General features: G+C 40.1%; 1 pseudogene; it reads left to right on the top strand.

Moving 5' to 3' along the window:
• The first annotated feature begins 15,601 nt into the window (after positions 1 to 15,601).
• On the top strand, positions 15,602 to 20,648 carry LOC148101129 (uncharacterized; annotated as a pseudogene).
• The last annotated feature ends 749 nt before the right edge of the window (positions 20,649 to 21,397 follow it).

Genomic DNA, 21,397 nt, shown 5'->3' with positions numbered 1-21,397 from the left:
CTCAAGTAAATTTAAGTTAATGTAAGTGTTTGGAAAAATATACTTCTAAAAGTACTTTTATTGCACCATGTTCATTCACTCATGAGCTGCTGTAACATGAATCCAATGGCTGAATCACCACCTCAGCATCCAGTCACGTTCTATAGTCTTGCTAATGACCTACTAATTGTATTCAGGCGTGTTGCAACAGAGACACATGGAAAAGCTTCAGGACAGCGGCCCTCGAGGACTGGAGTTCGAGACCCCTGGTTTAGAGAATGTGAAGTGTTGGATTTTTTCACAAAGTTTGCTGCTTCACTGACAGTCGTATATCATATCATTTCAAACAGGGGTGATCCAGCAGGGGCGATTCTAGGATCAGAGCTTTGGGGGTGCTGAGCACCCAGAGAGCTGCCCAGCCAGGCAAGATAAACCTGTCTCTGTCAGTCCCTGCATCCTTAAATATTGTCCCGAGTTCTCTCTGACTGTCACTTTGGTGCATTTAAACCCCTGTTCCTCCCTGTCCTCATCTCCGTTATCAGTCATCATAATTTTACCATCTCTGTGCAAGTCTGCAAATTTCTTTATTAAATCATAAGATTCTTAAATTCATCAAGTCTCTCTGTGCCTGGGTCCTCGTCACAAAACATGACATCACTGTTTTGTACATTTTAACAATTTAATCCCACATTTGTGAAAGAAAAGAAAAACACTTTTTTGAAAAGTCTGTAACAAAACCATCAAATCTGATCAAAGTTATTTAAATGCTGCAAAAGAAGAATGGATTGGAATAGAAAAAATACATATCCTAACCTTAATTACTGGGGGAAAATTATGAATGATGCTCATAGTGAGTGAAAGGTAAACTGAGTGCATTTTTTGGACAGAGATTCACTTTTAATGTGTATGTATAATATAATAAGGATACATAAAAAATACTCCCAAAACAATAAATTATTACAAATAAATTATTACAAAATATTAATAAAAACTATAAAAATGGAGGCAACTTTGCCTGTGGTAGAATGTATACCATGCATGAAAAAATCTTTACTGCAGACACTAATTTTACTAATTTAATAATAATAATTTTGTGTTGTAAGATTTATGACTTTCATGCTTTCATAGTGGTACTTAGGAGAGCTTCACATTTTTCTCAGGTGGTACACACTGTAAAAAGTGTGAGAAACACTGATAAGTGTATGTGTGCTTTTGGAAAACATTTAAAGCTGCTGTACAGAATCTTTGAAACAAGCTTAAAACATTTTTAGAAACAGAGCATCTGCTTCTCTTTACAGCTCCTCACTCCACCAGGGCTGTTTGGCACTTTCTGACAGTGTGCAAATGTGATGTACGTACTGCGGCAGTCATACAGACAACTGGACGGTCCAAAGGTTCGCCGACCTGTTACTGGCTGAGGTTTTAGTAGAGTTGTGGCTGAACCACATAAAAATATATTATTAATTTTAATCTCCCCAATCAATTATAATGTTATGCTGGAATGTTGTTAAAGAGGGTCAAAATGTTTCAACCCAGTTTGTTTTGCAGATTCTGTACAGCAGCTTTAATATAGGGAGTACACAACTTCCAGATTGTGAGTAAAATCATTTTTTTTCTCTTTGTCAGTTTAACAGTTTCTGTTGTGCCTGTCACTGTTCCTGGTCTGTTTTTTTACCTGCTTCTTCCTGACCTTGTACTTTCTCCTCACGTTCCCTCTTTCCTCTCTCCCTCTTTGGACTGACAATCATACACAAATAGATTGTATTCAATTAGATGAAAAATTACATTAATATGAAAAGAAATTCTATTAAGATCACTAACAAAAAGTCCTCTCTCAGTCTACTTTCAACCAAAAGGCAAATAACCAAACCACATGAACATCTGATAAAAGATATAAACATTGAAACACTGATCCAACATTATTCTTGATTGACAGATCATTTGATTTTACACTTTTACCTGAATGTGGCTCCTTTTTTTGAAAAAAATCTTCCTTATATCCATTATGAACCTGGCTGTACAGTGGGGCAAAAAAGTATTTAGTCAGCCACCGATTGTGCAAATTCCCCCACTTAAAATGATGACAGAGGTCAGTAATTTGCACCAGAGGTACACTTCAACTGTGAGAGACAGAATGTTAAAAAAAAATCCATGAATTCACATGGTAGGATTTGTAAAGAATTTATTCGTAAATCAGGGTGGAAAATAAGTATTTGGTCAATAACAAAAATACAACTCAATACTTTGTAACATAACCTTTGTTGGCAATAACAGAGGTCAAACGTTTACTATAGGTCTTTACCAGGTTTGCACACACAGTAGCTGGTATTTTGGCCCATTCCTCCATGCAGATCTTCTCAAGAGCAGTGATGTTTTGGGGCTGTTTCTGAGCAACACGGACTTTCAACTCCCGCCACAGATTTTCTATGGGGTTGAGGTCTGGAGACTGGCTAGGCCACTCCAGGACTTTCAAATGCTTCTTACGGAGCCACTCCTTTGTTGCCCGGGCGGTGTGTTTTGGATCATTGTCATGTTGGAAGACCCAGCCTCGTTTCATCTTCAAAGTTCTCACTGATGGAAGGAGGTTTTGGCTCAAAATCTCACGATACTTGGCCCCATTCATTCTGTCCTTAACACGGATCAGTCGTCCTGTCCCCTTGGCAGAAAAACAGCCCCATAGCATGATGTTTCCACCCCCATGCTTCACAGTAGGTATGGTGTTCTTGGGATGCAACTCAGTATTCTTCTTCCTCCAAACACGACGAGTTGAGTTTATACCAAAAAGTTCTACTTTGGTTTCATCTGACCACATGACATTCTCCCAATCCTCTGCTGTATCATCCATGTGCTCTCTGGCAAACTTCAGACGGGCCTGGACATGCACTGGCTTCAGCAGCGGAACACGTCTGGCACTGCGGGATTTGATTCCCTGCCGTTGTAGTGTGTTACTGATGGTGACCTTTGTTACTTTGGTCCCAGCTCTCTGCAGGTCATTCACCAGGTCCCCCCGTGTGGTTCTGGGATCTTTGCTCACCGTTCTCATGATCATTTTGACCCCACGGGATGAGATCTTGCGTGGAGCCCCAGATCGAGGGAGATTATCAGTGGTCTTGTATGTCTTCCATTTTCTGATGATTGCTCCCACAGTTGATTTTTTCACACCAAGCTGCTTGCCTATTGTAGATTCACTCTTCCCAGTCTGGTGCAGGTCTACAATTCTTTTCCTGGTGTCCTTCGAAAGCTCTTTGGTCTTGGCCATGGCGGAGTTTGGAGTCTGACTGGTTGAGGCTGTGGACAGGTGTCTTTTATACAGATGATGAGGTCAAACAGGTGCCATTCATGCAGGTAACGAGTGGGGGACAGAAAAGCTTCTTACAGAAGACGTTACAGGTCTGTGAGAGCCAGGGATTTTCCTTGTTTGAGGTGACCAAATACTTATTTTCCACCCTGATTTACGAATAAATTCTTTACAAATCCTACCATGTGAATTCATGGATTTTTTTTTCACATTCTGTCTCTCACAGTTGAAGTGTACCTCTGGTGCAAATTACTGACCTCTGTCATCATTTTAAGTGGGGGAACTTGCACAATCGGTGGCTGACTAAATACTTTTTTGCCCCACTGTATCTCTGTACACAAACACACACACACACAACAGGAGTTATAAGGTTAATGGGCATCCAGTCAGTTAGCTAGTTAGTATCCATTTCAAACAGGACAGTGGTAACCAACAGTAGGCTGCGGACAATTTAAAGTTTTAGATTTTAAATAGGCTGTATACATTTCAATGGGAGCAACAGGACGGTCAAATGTAGCTGATTTTACTACAGAGCAGGACGGATTGTAGGGTAGCAAACATTGTCGGAAAACACGTTTTCAACACTGCAGGTTACCTGGTGTAATGTTTTTCAGCTAAAAAGAATCATGGTCTGACTCCTACCTAACTATATAAAGAGTAACTGAAGGTTAAATGCAGCTAATATGTCCTGTTTTAATCCAGGCACTCACACCTCCGCTCCGCTGCGTCTCAGCCACCATCGCTCTGGCAGCAACGGTGCTAGAGCCAGAGCAGGGGAGAGGCGAGCTGGAACAAACAATTTTGGGAGGGGGGGTTATCTATACTTTTGTTTTTAAAATGTTACGTCTCAAACAAGGACAGTACTGTATGCTTTTTATATTTTTAGTAGTGTGTTACACAAACAGCAAATATTGTCAAAAAAAGAGTAAGAAATCTTTGGGTGCTGAAGCACCCCCAAAAATGGGCTAAAATCGCCCCTGTGATCCAGTAATGCTGCACTAATGAATTAGACTAATGTTAACTATTCACTTTAGCTAAAGTTATTAAGTTAGCTACAGAGTTGGGATGCTGTAAGACATAAATAAACCTAAATTACAATGGTTTGGATATTCATTTGCATGTTTCCCTACTGTAGTGGTCTCTGCAAGCATACAGGGCTCTGAGAGTGTACAAGACGCGCCTTTGGAAACAGTCGATCATGTTTGCAAAGCTGAACCCAGGGCTAACTATGCTAAATTAGTGTTTTTAGCTAACAGCTACAATAAGCTTAACGGTTACTGTTAGGCTATCATTTGTTTACATGATGCTTTTTCTTATACAGATAAAACATTTATTATCAACCTGAGAGTTAATCTGCTGGTCATTTGAAATGACGAATGACTTCTGAATACTTAATCTGTGCCCTGCTCCAGCTCTATATGCTGTAGGTCCGCTCAGTAACACTCAGCAGATACAACGTAGCTCTTTTCAAACCAATACATTGGATTTCAAATTAGGCCAATACAAATTCAGCTTTAGAAGCTTTTATTCAAGTTGAGCAATTCAAATATGAATTGAACTTATTCAAATTCAGTTTCTGATGGCACAAAGTTCTGCACATACAAGGAAAATGCAGTCAGTGAAACACAGATGACCCAGCAACAAACAGAGGAAGACAAAGGGCTTTAAACATGGAACACAGGAGGAGCACAGAGACAGAAACCAAGAGGCCAGAAAGGATAAATAATAATGAAATCAAAGACTATTAATAATTCAGAACCCAAAACACTGGGTCAAAGATCCAGGACCATGACAGACAACTGTGGATCTGATTTTTTAAGAAAGACACAAATATCTCTTATTATTAGACTAAAGGCTTGATATAGACATAACAGTTCATAATATGTCAGCAGCATAACACCCCTGCACACCAGCACTGCACTTATACTTTAATCAAGATGTAGTTGTCATTTAATCATATTAGCTCAATGGGGTCACAAAACATCACACTTACTAGAAATGAGATGCTCACCATTTCATAAATTACATTTTTTAAATTTGCATGTGCTACAAAATAGACATAATGATAAATATGCTCAGCTTTAAATAAAATTACAACTGTAGTCTGTTAAACAGCAAACTAGTCTCTGCTGGTCAGCTAGCTTAAAGTCTTTACGTTAGCAGCCCAAATCAGAGGCTAACATTAGCAAATGTTAAGATCAGCCGTATGCAACATCTCTCATGCTTGCTTAAGTAAATAACTTCTAAATGCATTTATGGACTCACCTGTTTTATTGCATTTTCCTGTTTGAGCTTCCTGTAATTGCTGTCATACACTGCAAAAACAGGTGGATGATCACTAATGTCATTAATTAGGAGACCACTTATAGATTTCATTAGTAAATATTAGTGATGTGTAGATGAGGCCTCGTGAAGCGTTTCAGCACATTCCCCAAACTGTATCCATGCTGTGTCGACACAGTGTTGCTGTTTTGCTCCATACTGACACCTGCTGGACATGAAATATCATTGCAGGCAACTTACTTGAGACTCACAACAGACACTGATTGAATGACCTAGTCATACGTGTATACACTGTAAGGTACTTTCCATGGAATCATTTTATATCTTTTACATTGCAAATATTGTTGACATCTTTAAAATATATTGTGAATGTCATTAAGTGAAAATTAAAATGAAAGTATTGTGAATGTAATATTACCCATTTAAATGTAATTGACTCAGAGTTTATTATAAATTTCTATTCAGAAAAATAAGTTCATCCAATGTTTTTACATTCAGTCTATTGCATTTTTTGACACCATTTCCCCAGCTTTGGAAAACACGCTCACAGGGCACAGATGAAGCTGGGGTACAAAAACTGTAAAGCCAGGTGGGAAAGGTTCGGATAGATGTCTTCCTATTCCCTCAGTACGTTAAAGGATCCTCTGATCTTGGAATGTTTCTCTCCACTAAGTAGCGCTGGACCTCAATGATGGAGTCTGCTGTTGCATTGTTGGTTTGTGTCACGATCGGGCGAATTACAGACGGTAATTCGGCGTGCCCGTGTGGCGTGCTGGCTAGACCCAAACGCGGCGAAAGGCTAGCGATGGGTTGGAACAGACACGCAGTTATTCTAGTAACGATCAGTGCACGAAGTGTAGCTTTGGAACTGGCGTTACAGACGGAGAGCGAGCGGAGCCGGGATGCCACGGGTTTTCTGAAAAAATAAAAAACGCATGGCCGTTTTAGTTTTTGTCATCTACCCCAAATTAGTACACATTAGCATCAAAATGTACCACTAGATTTTAAAATGCCACTGGATTTTAACATGTCTGACACTCATACGTTAAGACAAATGGTGGGGGGTGTAGTAAGGACGTTGGAGGAAGCAGACAGCTCCACAGGAAGAGTCTTTTGTCTCTTCGAGGACTCTAGGAAGTAGCAAGGGAGTGTGAACCTTAAGGTGTGAAACAGCTGTGTACTGCCTTTTGTTCCTGGAGAAGGTATTTAACTGAGAGCCATGCTAGGCTCAGTGAGACTCTGCTGACCGTCTGCCCCGCGGTCATGTAGGCTCTCCATCAAGCTGTTTTTTTTCTGTTCTTTGTGTGTTTGGATTAAAGAATGTTAGCTACCGCTCGTCTGCAGGCTTTGTTTAAGTGGAAAACTTCCACAACACCAGCAAATAAACACTGAATATTTCATGTGTGACATTTGTGAGGTTACCTTAAACACAGTCCGTCAGTCTTTTTGCTCTTGAACAATAAAATATTAAAAACTGTCTCGAGTTTATTTGGTGATGTTCTCGTGCACGAGGCGAAAACAGCAAACAAACGTCACAGTAAATCTTTCCAGCTGATGTTAGGCATCCTCCACCTGCTGAATCCACGTCAGCCTCTTCCTGCTCATGTTCCTGTTTAGAGGCACAGTCGGCCTGAAAATGGAGAAAACTGAACACAGGAATATTTGGATTTTCCTTCTTTTTCTCTGCTCATGTTCAACTTGTCTGATTCAAGCTGGGAATATTTATTAGAAATAAAGTGAATAATATTTTATTATCACGTTGATGCAGCACATGGTTCAGTTAGCTTTGTATAAACACATGTGTTAGAAATGTTCTTCAATCAGCTCTTTTTACTCTCTTACATTTCTCAGATAGTACTTTTTTACTTTTACTTCAGTAAAGAAGTTGAATTAGTACTTGGAGTATTTTTAACAGTAGTACTTCTACTTCAGTACAGACTGTGTGTACTTTTACCACCTGTGTCTGAGACCTCCTTCAGGGTCCACCTGAAGCTCTCAGTCTGCTGTGGAAAAAGGAAATCCAGGTGAGTTTCTCCTGATCACCTGAGGCCATCATAACTGTGTGAACCCACACACCACTCCTCACTCCTCCCACCCGCTGCACACAGTCACTGAGTACAGACTGGCTGATTCCTGTAAAGGGAGAGGCAGCAAAACCAGACAAACAGCTGCAGGAAGAGGCGGAGCAACAGCTGAAAAACAAGAAGCTCAACGTCATTTTGCAGAAGTGAAAGTGTGAGAGAGCAGCAGCAGAGCTGCAGTCGAGTCCTGTTTGTCTCTAAAAGAAGATTCACTGGAGTCCATCAGGTTTCTCTCAGCAACAGTGGTGAGTGCAGCTGATCACACTTCCTGTTTCTACACAAATCTTCACTCTGTTCACTTCATCAGGACTCATCACAGTCACACTGGATCCATAGAAATCTGCTCATGTAACCACAGATCCACTGTAGGAACATCGAGCTGCTGCTTCAGTCTCACTGTGGCTCTGCTCAGGACTGTGGACTCAGGCTGTGCTCTGGACTTCAGACTGACTCCACACTTCCTGGTTATTCATCACTTCCTGTTCCTATTAGATTGATTCTGGATCTGATTGATCATAAGGATTACAGAGTTTGATTTGAACAGAAGAAAAGTTGAATCAGGAAATGTTCCCACTGATGGAGACTCGAGCTGAAGAGCAAATATCAGAGAATAAATGTCCAAAAGCTTCATTTACAATAAAGTTTGTTCAATGCTTTGAGTGAATCCAGACTCATGTGTGGCTGTTATACGGAGCATCAGAGTCCAGCTGAGTTATGTTGGATACAAACTGCTTATTTTGGCTCTGTGAGGAGTTTTGTTCACTGAAAACTGATGAGACGGATAATATTCAAAGAACTCTGTAGAGATTCATGCATCCATGTTCTCCACCTTTCTCCTCCACCTGCAGGTGTGGAGGAGAAAGGTGGAGCACAGACTGCTGCATCCTTCCAGTCACATCATTTTGATGATTATATTTGCATGTTGTGATGATTTGGGTTAAAGATCAACAGAGTTGAACGGCTGCAGTCACAGCATGAAGACGATGCTGAAGCTGAGCTGTCAGTGAACATGTTTCACTGTGATTTCATTTGAAGAATAGAAAGTGTGTGTGGCTGCTGACAGCTGCAGTCTCTGTTAGTCTGCATAACACACACACAACTTTCCCCCTGAGGCAACGATCCAGCAACAACACAAAGAACAGCTGCACACACACACACACACGATTGTGCGCTCCCTTTCAGTCTGAACTCTGAACTCTCAAACACACAAACAAACAAACTCTATCAATGTCGTACTGTTAAAGAACACTTTACTGTTTAAGGTGGAATTCCTCAGTAACAATGATTTGAGGTCTCTGCCAGTGTCTACAGTGGTTTTCAACATACAATCTACTGAAACATGTGATTTTCTTTATGCCGTACAAACTATTTTAAAAGAGCTTTGATCACAACATGATTTGCATGATTTGCAACATTTTTTCCCCCAATCGGTTATTCCGATTCCGTTAAAATTTAACTCTTAACCTAATTTAAACTTGTTTAATTTCTCATTAACTCAGACTTTTAATTTATTTTCTTGTTTAATGTATTATTTCTTTATCCTTGTTTAATTTTTGCTGATCCTTTCTGTTCAACCGGTTTAATCTGACCTTTGACCTATTAATTTTAACTTAACAGTACTCTTGTTTTGACCTATTCATTCCTTATAACCAAAAAACCCTTTTATCTGATATTTTCACCTTATTTATTGATTATATATATATCTATTATATTTTATCACCTTACCTTATTTTGACCTTTGACCTATGTCCTTGTTAGCCTTGATAAACCTTGATCTTCCTTCATCAAACGTGAAATTTCTTTCACCTTTGAACTTAAAGCTTAAATTAACCCTTTGTTTAAAACCTTCTTACCAACTTGTAATTCCAACTTTCTGCATTAAACATGTATCTTATCATATAAACACTCGATCACTGAGAGAACTTTAACTTTAGGCAGAACCAAATGAAGCAGCTAATCTCGTCAAACTCACAGCGACAGTAACTGACAGTGAATTATTTTAATGTTCTTCATTGTATTTGTTAGAAACATTTTATTTTCCTTTAATTGCGGGACTTTGGTTAAGTTAAATCCGATGTATTAACCGACCTTTGAGGTGAAGTGCAGCTGCAAAGAACACTATGGCAGGCAATGAGGTGCGTTTAATGTCACTCTGTTAATTTGAGCGTCCATAAATTGAATATCTTTTTTTTTTTAACTTTATTATTGCTAATTTATTGGAAAATTAGGCCATTTAATCAAGATAGATTTTATGTTGTTGGTTGTAAAGATCTGGATGGATATTTTATTTTATTCTGTATTTCTATTTTTCAGTTTTACTTTTCAAGACTTGGTGAATTGCCTTTTTCTTTATAACTTGGCCTCCTTTTTGTTTAGTTTTGTTAAAATTAGCAGCAGTGAGAAGTGTTACTGTCGGTCTTGAATATATTTGATGTAGCCCATACAATTAAGGTAAGTGTCATGTTTTTAGTTGTTAGAGTCTGATGAAGAATCTTTTATTTTTCTCCAAAAGTTGATTCTGTTTATCTGGACATAGTGTTTTTCAGTTTCAGCTGAATGCAGGTTTCCCCAGTCTTATACGTGTCAGGAGCATCAGCACAGCTGAAATGCATTTTTTCTAAGCACCGCGTCTCTGTGGCTTTTAAACCCCAAAACACGCTATAACAAAAATTGGCCCACCCCAAGGATCGGGTCTCCCGGTGTAGTTTCCACTGTGACAGACTGTGGGCTTCCTCAGAGTGAGGCTGAGAGCGGCAGCCCAGGTGGAGTCTGACCCGTGGCCCTTCAAATAAAGCTGAAAAAGGCCAATATATGATATTAAATATAAAATATAATTAAAACAACATCAGAACAAACAACGAGCTGCTGTTAAGAACTCCCGACGTCCATCAGAGGCCCGATTGTCTTACAGATAAAGACAAAGTCAAAGTTTCATCCCTCCGTTCTCCTCCTGTTTCACTTTAAACACTGTTTCCATGACAACAACCACCGTATGTGGAAAAGAACCCGACACCAAAAACTGAAGCGGTGAAAAATGTTTTGTTGCAGACAAACTATTAACTTTATGTTATTTATTTTCAGCTCATACCATCATTAAAGCTTGTTAGAACACACATGTAGGATTTCACAAATCATCGCTCCTAAATTTAATCGTATCCATAACAAAAGTTTGTACGTGTTCGCTTTGAAAACATCACATTCTTTATGTTAGTTGGTTTAGATGAGTGATCTCCAGGATGAATGAGGGCAGAGTTTCATGGAGACTGTTTAAGTGTAAACCTGGATTAAAAACCCCACATTTGAACACCTTCATCAGTGGCTGTGACCATGTTGAAGGACTAATGCTGACGTGCTCTGACACTCATTAGCATAGAAAACAAAGTGGTGAAAGCACAGAGCCCTGAGGAGCTCCACTGGACGGTCTGCTCACAGAACTTACATTTAATTATTTCACTTTTATTTACATGTAAAACACCCTCAGAGAGAACAGCTGTTTCAGAGCTGCCAGCTTTATTGGAAAGATGAACTGAAATCCCAAAATAGTCCAATTTATGACAAACTAACACGGTGAAACGTTGCAGGGTTAAAATGTGTCGATGGATCAACTCTTTCAGTATAAGATCAAATAATACAAAACACATGAAGGTGAGGAGGAATTCATTTTAAAGTGTGATTTAAAGCAGATTCTTTCCTCGTCAGGCTGAAGTTTTCACCATCTGACGTCTGTAAACAAACTGAAACACGTTCAGTGTTTAGTTTTACTTCACTGACTCAAACACAGAGAGTCTGAACTACAGGCCGGCTGTGGGAGTTACACTTGACCAAGAGCCACACGTGTGACACAGCGCACCTGTTCGGGTACACGTGTCACACAGTGGAGGTCAAACCTTCTGTGCCACAAACACCAGATTAACCAGTTTCACTCATCATCCTTCTACTGTCACATTTTACTGGTTCAGGTTTTATGAATCACCATCTGAGAACGTCTCTGATGTGGGCGCCACTCACAGGGATCACTTCCTGTAGAAGGGTCACATGATCTGTTATAGGCCCCTTTGTGATGACGACAGCTCCGCCCCTTTCGTGTGAGGTTAAACCCAGAGAGCTTCGTGTGACCTCTGACCCTGATCACCAGCGTTAGTGTCAGTGAAGGTGAGATACCGTGTGACAGGAGGAGGAACAATAAAGTTTTATTTGTACAAACACGTAGAACAGATGAAGTCACAACGAAGCAGGTGGAGCTCAGTCAGGGTGGAGGTGCAGACAGGTGAGCTGAAGGGGAGGAGCCAGTCTGGTCAGGAACTCTGTCTCCTCGAGTGAACCTCCTCACCTCTGAAACACACACACACACACACACACACACACACACACAAAGGCAAGGTACTCTTTGTTTGTATGTAGACGTCATATGTTAATGAACCTATGCATATCCATGTAACCTCAATAAAGAGCAGTGTTACGGGGGAGCAGACGAGAGCGACTGGGGTCAAGCGAAGGAACGGCGTTTGTCCGGTTCTCTCCCGTGCACGAGAAACATGAAGAACTTTGCCTACTCGTGTCTTGCTTTGCTGTGTAATTATATTGTCTTCAACGTTCCAGCAAATTGGTTCAAGCTACAAACCTATCAGTGGGAGACAGAAGGACTCTGGCCAAAGTAACATCTCTGATGGACAGAGTCTCCCAGCCCATGCATGTAAATGTTGCTGAACTGCAGAGCTGCTTCAGTGACAGACTGCTGCATCCTCGATGCATGAAGGAGCGTTTCTGCAGGTCCTTCCTCCCTGCAGCTGTCAGACTGTACAATCAGAACTGCTCCCAACAAACAGATGTTTACATCAATGCTGTAACTGCAATAAGTTAATTAACCGATTTGCACTACAACCTGGTTTGCCTCTTATCTGTAGTTATCTTTATTTTATTTAATAACTGTACAGTACTCTGTATATAGTAACTATTGTCCTTAATGTAAATATGTAAGAAAGATTGTGTATGTTTCTGTTGTGTCCTGTCTACTGTTTGTTGTATATGTGTCTTTTTGGCTGCTGTTACAACCAAATTTCCCCTTGTGGGACAATTAAAGGATTAGAAGGTGCAACTGTCTTTCACTTGCAGAAACTGACTGTATCCTGGCCCAGCTGAAAGATATGCCTGAAACATCTGATGTCTTTCAGATAAGGTTTGGCAGATGTTTTTAAAGTTTTTCAAACTCCTGGCACATCATTTGAAGTAACTATGTTTACTTTCAAAACGCATAGTCCATAACCTAATCAAGTGGCAAAATTTCAAAATAAGTGCAGGATAGTGACGGAGGAAATGGTGTTTAGGTTTTAGTACACTCTCTGGAAATAAACACTTTCTTGAATCCAAATATTCATGGATTATAATGTCAAGATAGGCCACCTGTGACAGTGACATGTTGTGTGGACAAATCATTTCAACTATGTCTTTAAGCTGGAGCATTAGCTGCCGTACATCATCCTTTGGATTTTGGACTTTATCACCAATTATAACAGGTAGCAACCTTAAGAAATTCCAGTTCTGAATGGCTTGACCTGAAAGCTTGGTTAAATCTGGGTTGATAGCACACGGCTTTGTTAGCGCAGCAGCTCCTTTGTACTTGAACTGTTTAATGCGCCGGTTCAAAAGTGCACATGTAAACCATTTCTTTGTCTTAATAAAATACTTCAAGTACAGTGCACTATCATAGGCTAAATATGTCAGGGTCGTTCCTTTGAACTCTACAATGCAGCACATAACCCCTCAACGTCTTCAGCGTTTTGTTGCAAAAAGAGCACAAAATCATTGTAGCTGTCGACAGCACATTTGTTTTAGGTTACTAACCTCCTATGACCTTTCAATAAGCACTGCTTGAAAACAGCAAGGAAAAAATAGGACTAGCCTATCGCTCGGTCAGACGCCATGAATACTATTACTGGAAAACATACTGTCATTTATTTAAAGAAAACAGAAAATGCAATGTTAGCTTACCAAAACTTTTGCTCGTGTTAAAATAGCTGAATATCTGAACGTATACACATCTCCACCACTCTGCTTGCAGACTGAGCGTGTAATGGCACGAATTGCCAAGCTTGCTACTCCCGCAATAATTTAAGTAGTCCAATCAAAGAACAGAAACAAACTCCTGGAGGAACCCACCCCGGGAATTAATAAAGTTTTATTTTATCTAATCTAATCTAATAACTTTAATCTCAGCCAAACCGATTTACTCACGAACAAATAAAACACTGAAAAAAAGCCCAACAATAACATTTTTAGGTTGTCTAAGTGACTTATATGAAGTCACTTAGACTCAACATAACACCATTGAGCGTATATTGGATACATCAAAGAGAGGCCTGCTCAAAATGAGACCCTTGAGCGAAAGTTGGATCACATCGCAGAACGGATCACTGCAGTTGTGAGGTCTCAGAATCAAAAGAATGACAACACCATGGAACAGAAGTTTGATACCATCATGGGGAGGCTTGCGGTTCTCCAACGGGAGATTGGGAGACCAGTGTCGGAGTGTTAAAGAACAGCTTTGAAATTCTCCTGAGCTGCTGGCATAAAAGAAAAATTCAACGACATCAACATGCGGACACCACGGCGCCAGCTGCAGATCCAAGGCTGGAGCCGAACAAACACTCCCTGATAACGACTTTGTGATGACTATTCTTCCCATCCCATGCAAGGCCACCTGGGTTGGCTAGCAGACTGTTTACTTAGCCTGGCAGGGCGGAGGACACTGTCTCAGCTGAACTCTGGACACGCACACACATACACTGATAAGCACGCACTCATCCCCCTCCCTTTCCAAACGCCTTCGATGCTTGTTTCCTGTGGGGGAAGACGGCGGGTCTGTGTGCCGCGCTGGAATGGTAGCGCTGTGCAGGATGACTGCTGTGTTTCCTTCGGATTACTCCTCACCCCCCACCCAACCCTGTGGCTGGTCACGTGCTCCAATGTTGTACTGTGGACATTCATGTGCTCTCTGTGCAGAGGAGTTTTTTTGTTTCCTGTTCTCATGCTGTCCTCCCATAGGTGCCAGCATGAGTAGAGGTCTCTTTTTTTCCTCTTCTACTTTCCCATTGTTGTGTACTTTTTCAGTGTTTTTCTGTAACGCTGCCGATCTCCGACCTGTATCCCCATGTGATGTCTATGTTGTCGGGGGGTTCTATTCCTCTGCGGGGCAACCTGCATATGGCCAATAAAGCATTCATTCATTCATTCATTATATATTACGTTTAACCTGAGAAGCGAAACTCCTCGGTGATCTGAAAATGATGTGCCGGGAGTTGTGCCGTTCTCGGCGGCTTCAGTGACCCTCGAGCTCCCGGCTTGCTATCGAGCTGGTGGGTAGCAGATGCTCCGAAAACGTCGAAGCACTTTTGCAAATATTCGATATCTTGATAAACCGAGCAGATATTTGATGTTTACATAGCTACTTTCTCGCCTGAAAATATGTACAATAAATAAACAAGTTTATTTTGTGACCCAGAAAGATTAGTAAGAGTAATTTCAAAACTTAGTAGCGGCCGCCATTATTGGAAACTGGAGTTTGGCTGGGCCGCGCTATGAATTCTGGGATATGGTAGGCCACGAAGGACACACCCGACCCATCCTTCAAATTCGGGGAAAAGGAGGACGCATTTGTCGGCTGCATTCGGAGGAGTCTACGAATTTGGACAGCCTTCGGCGCGTCGCTGTGACGGAGGGCAGTGATGATAATGGCATTGTCCAAAATGTTTCTCCTGAATCGAAACAGCCACAAACTGATGTGTCTCCATCACGATCGTCTTCATCCCTCGAAAAGGTAAAGTATTTTTCAGATAAAATAATAACTACTGATTATGTTGCTTTCATAAAATTACATCACCTATTATTAATTACATTTATTTTTTTTTGCGTTACAGGAGTGTAGTACAAATTCATCCAACAGAAGTGACAGTAGTAATGCTCTTTACCACAGCAGCCATTTTTTTTTTCCATTGACCAGAAAGACTGGCAAGACCTAAAAAAACAAAAACAAAAAAACCAACACAGAAAGGGAGGCTTTTCAAAGGTATGCAGTGGACTAATGTGGTAGCCACTGGCATTAAGTCAGTACACCCATTTTGCAGTTTTGGATTTAAGAGGCATACCATCAACACCAGTCAGTCAAGGTCTAAGACGGCTGTATTCTCATGTGCGGCATACTGCCGTTTTAAGGATTGTCCAGTGACTGTGAAAGTGGAGGTTAAAGACGAAAAAACCCTGAAGGCTGATGTGCTTATCCAAGGAGGTGAGGTGTGCCACAACACAAAGGAAATTAAAACAAAACCTGAGCGTGGACAGTCCAGAGATGTAATAGTGGAAAAACTTGAAACAAAAGTCTTTAGCTGGATTCTATAAATCAAAGACCAGAACAAGTTTTCCAAGCACAGGGTCAGGATGAGGCACCATCTAAAGATGTCTTGAAAAATATTGCCTGGTCCCACAGAAAAAAAAAACAGACCTCATTTAAATGAGATGGTCAGTCTGCAAATGTTAGTAGACAGACAGCAAGGACTTCCAAATGAAGTCCTTCAGAGAGTGCTCCTGCATCCAAAAGGGATAATGCTGTGGTCCAAAAAAGCCCTTTCAGTGTTTTCCCAGCGGTGCAAAGACAATATAGTATATTTTCATGTAACAGGAAGCATTATCTCTAAAGATAATGCTTCTGCTACTCCGTACTATGTGTATGAAGTTATAGTGAGAAGTCCCTTCAAGGGATCATCACCTCTACCAACAGCAACATATGTGACCATACCACTGCTTCTGTTACATATTTTCTTCAAGCATTTCAAACAGAGCTTACATGAAATGAAGCAGGGCAAACAAAAGGCCAGTAATGATCATATGTGATGGCTCACTTGTGCTTCTTCAGTCCATTGCTATTACATTGTGCAGAGCAAGTTTGGAAGACCTTTTGGAGCGATACTTCCAGGTTATCACAGGACAGTTAGACACAGACAACTTCAACATAAACACCGGTGGAGAATGGGTAAGTCGCATCATGAAAAACGCAAAGGATCTTTGCAAAAAGAGGTATGTGTGCTACAGTCTGTGAGTACGAGTGCTATTTTTCTGATTTAAGTATTTATGTGGTGTTAGTGTTCTTGCCCTTGTAGTTGATTGTTAAATTGCTTTTTCCTCTCTATTAATTTGTGTTTATTTTTTATTATTTTCTTTTTTAGTGTTGTTTTTGCTAATGATTAAACTTTGTGTTTAGCATGTATGTTTATTGTTTATATGCTTTTTTTCGCTATAGACTACAGAAACACTACAGATTTGGCATGCACGTATACTGGCCTGTTCTTCAAACTTGAAAGAAATGGATGGCATCATTATATGTGCAACAGTTGTTTTCAAAAGTCCATGCAGTGGACCAGAAGTGAAAAAACACCTACGGAACCTCAAAATGCTGATCGATCAGACGGGGAATGTGGATGCTGAAGACACAGACATCATTCCAGAGGACTATAAGGTAAGTTTAAAATTCTGCTTGTTGGATGTCAATGGTTGAGATACTAATTGTGTTGATGATATTGTGTGACACCAATAACATCATTTTGTAGTACATTTCTGTGTGTTTTTAACACAAAGATCTTCTTTAGTAACAAAAAGGTTGTACTTAGATTATATTTAACTTTTTATTTCAGACAGATATAGGTCATTCATCACTTAAACAGCACTTTGCCGAAGTAATTGCCAGTGGCCCCCTTGATGTGACTGGACCACCGAATGTGTACCATGCACCAGCATTCATTTCAAGTATTTCAAAGTACTTTCTACCACATGCTACCTTGTGGTCAGGAATGCTGCTTGGTATGTCTTGCTTTGGTGAATCAACACTTATATGTAGTTATTGAAGTGCTTTATTGAGTAAAAATGTTTTTCTTCAGGAGACCTTGGACTGGGAAAGGCCCAGCGTACAGCTTTCTCAGTAAACTGTACAATCATGTGTTGCAGTTGAAGAAGCAGGTAGAATAAGTTAACACAGTAAATGAAACATTAAGCTGTATTGGGACAAACTGTAAATGATGTAATTACCATTTTCAGAACTAGACTGAAGACAATCAAACGCAAGAGATCATGGAAAAAAGTCAATGGGACCTGAAAAGGAGTCGTTTTGACGAAGGTGTCTCACTAGACTAGATGACTTTGTGCAGATATACCAAAAGAAACATGATGCTCTTCTCCGAGAATATGGCGATGTAGGGAAACAAAGGAAGAAGGTGAGGTTTAAATAGGAGAAGTAAAAGTTTGGGACAGATTTTGTGGGTTTTTTCACAACGAAAGTCATTCATACATATTTCTCAAATATTTAATGCATATTCTCATTCCCATTTGAAATTGTCAGTTTTTTGTGCATACTTACTCTAAAATGTCTTTGTTACTGTCGTTGTGACAGTGTTATTAAAAAACTTTTTCAGAACTGCATTACAAGTGGTGAGAATGACATTTCTGATGTGATAAATCAAGGACATTGTTTGAGTAACAACTGTAATTCAACAAAAGACAGGAAGCATTAAGCATTTTATGGTCCAATAAATGTTATTTATTTCAAAATTATACTTTTCAGTCTTACCGACTGGAGACCGAGAAGTGGAAGAAAAAAAAAGTAGAAAGCAAAAAGGCTTCTGTTACTCCTATGATGGGGAAACGAGTCAAACAGGTAAGGTGTCACCATTTTTTCATCTATGCATTTTTTTTTTTTTTTGCCTGTCCCGTTTGCCTCTTTTGCCATTAGAATTATTGTCTAAAGGCGAAGAAAGATGCCCAACAGATTTTCTTTACCAAATTGACCATCCCAGCTTTGCCGTAATGGTCTATTTGATTCACTTTTTATTGTTTATTTTATTTTCACTTGCTGAATATGGGACAGACTTGACTGGGGGAAAGAAAGAGGGAAAGAAAAACAGCTGAGAAGAGGGACGGGGGAGAAGGGCAAAAAACAAAAACCAACAGAATAAGCAGAAAAGAAAATGCATATATTGATCACCTGGATCACCTGTTGAGAAAGAAAAAAGAAAACAAGCAGAAGAAAATGAGAGTAATAGAATAAACAACATCACAATGATCTATGGGAATATGACAGTAAATACTAAATATTAAACATTATTGTGCAGCACGTAAGATCGACAGCGCACAGTGTGCTTTGAGGTAGGAGCCAAAAAGGGTGTAGTTTGTGTGTGTGAGCACCCATGTGTACACCTGTGAGCATGGACGCGCTTGTTTTTTAAAAGGTTAGTTTTTTTTTTTTTTGTGCGCAACGCAGATTTTCTGTGCGCAGAGACTGTGCCAGCAGTGTGCAATTGCACACGTGCGCAGCTTAGAGGGAACATTGCCTGCAACCACTTTTCCAAGAATACACGCTTCTTTTGTGGTTCGGACTCCTTCTGACATTTCTTTGGAGGTGGAGGAACACCAAAGTAATTGCTTAAAGGAGCTTCTTCGACATCTTTAAGAGTTCTAAACAAATGTCTGTCCTCCTCCACAAAATCTTATGTACGCAAACACGTGTTGCAACTTCTTATCTTGTGCACGTTTTTTTATTTTGACAGGGAATGCACACCTGCGGACCACTTATGTGCAGCCCTGGTTATTTAGCTCGTCATATTGCAGCCACAGAAATTCTTTTGTCCATGAAACCATAAAGCTGCACTTTCTTTTTGCCTTATAGTCTGATTTGTCATAACTTTTCCGTTTTGTGGTAAGCTTTTCTTTGGCTGTCACTTCTTCACCCTGACCTGTCTTATTTTGCTCAGCAGAACTAAAATATATATCCTGCTGCTTTTACACACGCACTCACATAACGCTCAGCGATTCTCTGCGCGATCAACCTCTCACATGTTTAAGCTGCGGAGATTTCACTTGTCATGTTTGCATAGTAAGCTAACGATTGATAAGTGATGTCAGAGGAATTGGTGCGCAAATTATCATCACTCACCAATCAGTGCTGTCGCTCTCTACACACAGTTTGCGCGATTGCAAAGTGAAAGCAAAAAAACAAGCGCAAATTCAAACGCAATTTCAATATGTCACATATTGACAGTGGCTCACCAATGCCAATGACATAATTACCCAGCTACATGTCCGAAAGAATGCAAAAGCATTGACATATATTTTTCCTTCCTACGATAGATTTTGGTAGCCCGACTAGAAAAATCGCTGGCCCTGGGACGTCGGGCTAGCGATTTTGCGAGCCCTGGTTATACCAGTCAGCAACGCTGGACCTTGAATAATATGTATATTATAATCACTGTATTGATCATTCTTAGCTTTCTTATAATGTTATGAATTCTGTATTTATTTTGTTAGTTAAAATGTTTTATTTTAATATAATTTATACATTTTCTCACCAGGATGAAAAAGAACAACCAGCAACACACAAAAAAGGATAGTGTCAGCACAAGTCACGCAAGATGTGGACATTTCAGTGTGGATTGCTGATCTCTGCATGTTTCAAGTGGACGCTGTTGTCAAGGCAGCAAATACCAACCTACAGGGTGGGCCATTTATATGGATTCACCGTAATAACATGGGAATTGTTGGTGATATTAAAGTCCTGTTTGTGGCACATTAGTATATGTGAGGGGGCAAACTCCTCAAGATGGGTGGTGACCATGGTGGCCATTTAGAAGTCGGCCATCTTGGATACAACTTTTGTTTTTTTTCCATAGGAAAAGGGCCATGTGACACATCAAACTTATTGGTAATGTCACAAGAAAAACAATGGTGTGCTTGGTTTCAACGTAGCTTTATTCTTTCATGAGTGCAGAAGGCGACTACAAATGTTGTGCATGCTAAATAAACAGATAAAATGATCCCCGCTGTCTCAGGGCTGTGTGTGTTGCGACAGAGGAAAGTAATTAATGTTAGCACTTTAAACATTGTTGAGCTGGATATGGCCGTGTTGTTTGTGTTGAGCTTATTCCTTGGTCATTTGGTGACAACAGGATACAGAGTCAGAGGGCTCTGTGTGAACCTGTGATGGCACAAGTGCTGACAATAAATTGTGCGTTTTTATTTTACTTTGAGGGAGAAACAGGAAGTTGGTACATGCAAGAATGAAATGTCCCCAGTAACTAGAATAGAATAGCTCTTCAGTCACGGTGCTGGGTGTGATGACCCAGTGTTTGTGTCTTTGGTTTAATGGGTGACCAAAATAAAAGGGAATTGGACACTGATGAGGAAGAAGGGATCGGGACGACGAGCTGCTCAATCTCATCAAAGCTTATATGCAGCATCAAAGGGAGGCCGAGGAGAGCCGGGAGTGGATGGACTGACTCCCCCCCCATTTAGTCTCTAAATGAGAGATGCTTTCCTTTGAATCTTTTCGTTACATTGTGATATTTGTATTGTAAGTTAAGAGTCTTGTGGTCTCAATGAATTGATTGAAACGAACAGTTTCAATCAATTGATTGAAACTGTTCGTTACTGATATGTATTCAATCAAATTGATTGAATACATATCAGTAACAATAAAATAAGAATATTTCTAATGCACCATTATTATTATTATTCAGCCTCCAATAGTCACACAGACTGACTGTGTTGACCAAATTAAGAATACTTTCATCAAAACTGAGACATGAAGTCCTAGATGGAAAACGGTCTAAAGCGGGATCGGGAGCTACAGTCTCCTCCCACAATAACCTTGTCAACAAAATTAGCTTATCTTCCATTGCTCCCGTTTTCACAGAGGAAGGTTAAAAGTTTCTTGTTCTGAGCT

Source organism: Neolamprologus brichardi, chromosome 9 (assembly GCF_056152115.1).
Source record: "Neolamprologus brichardi isolate AB-2024 chromosome 9, ASM5615211v1, whole genome shotgun sequence".
Lineage (NCBI taxonomy): Eukaryota > Metazoa > Chordata > Actinopteri > Cichliformes > Cichlidae > Neolamprologus > Neolamprologus brichardi.
Note: the sequence above shows the minus strand (reverse complement) of the source record. Positions and strands in the feature narration are given on the sequence as shown.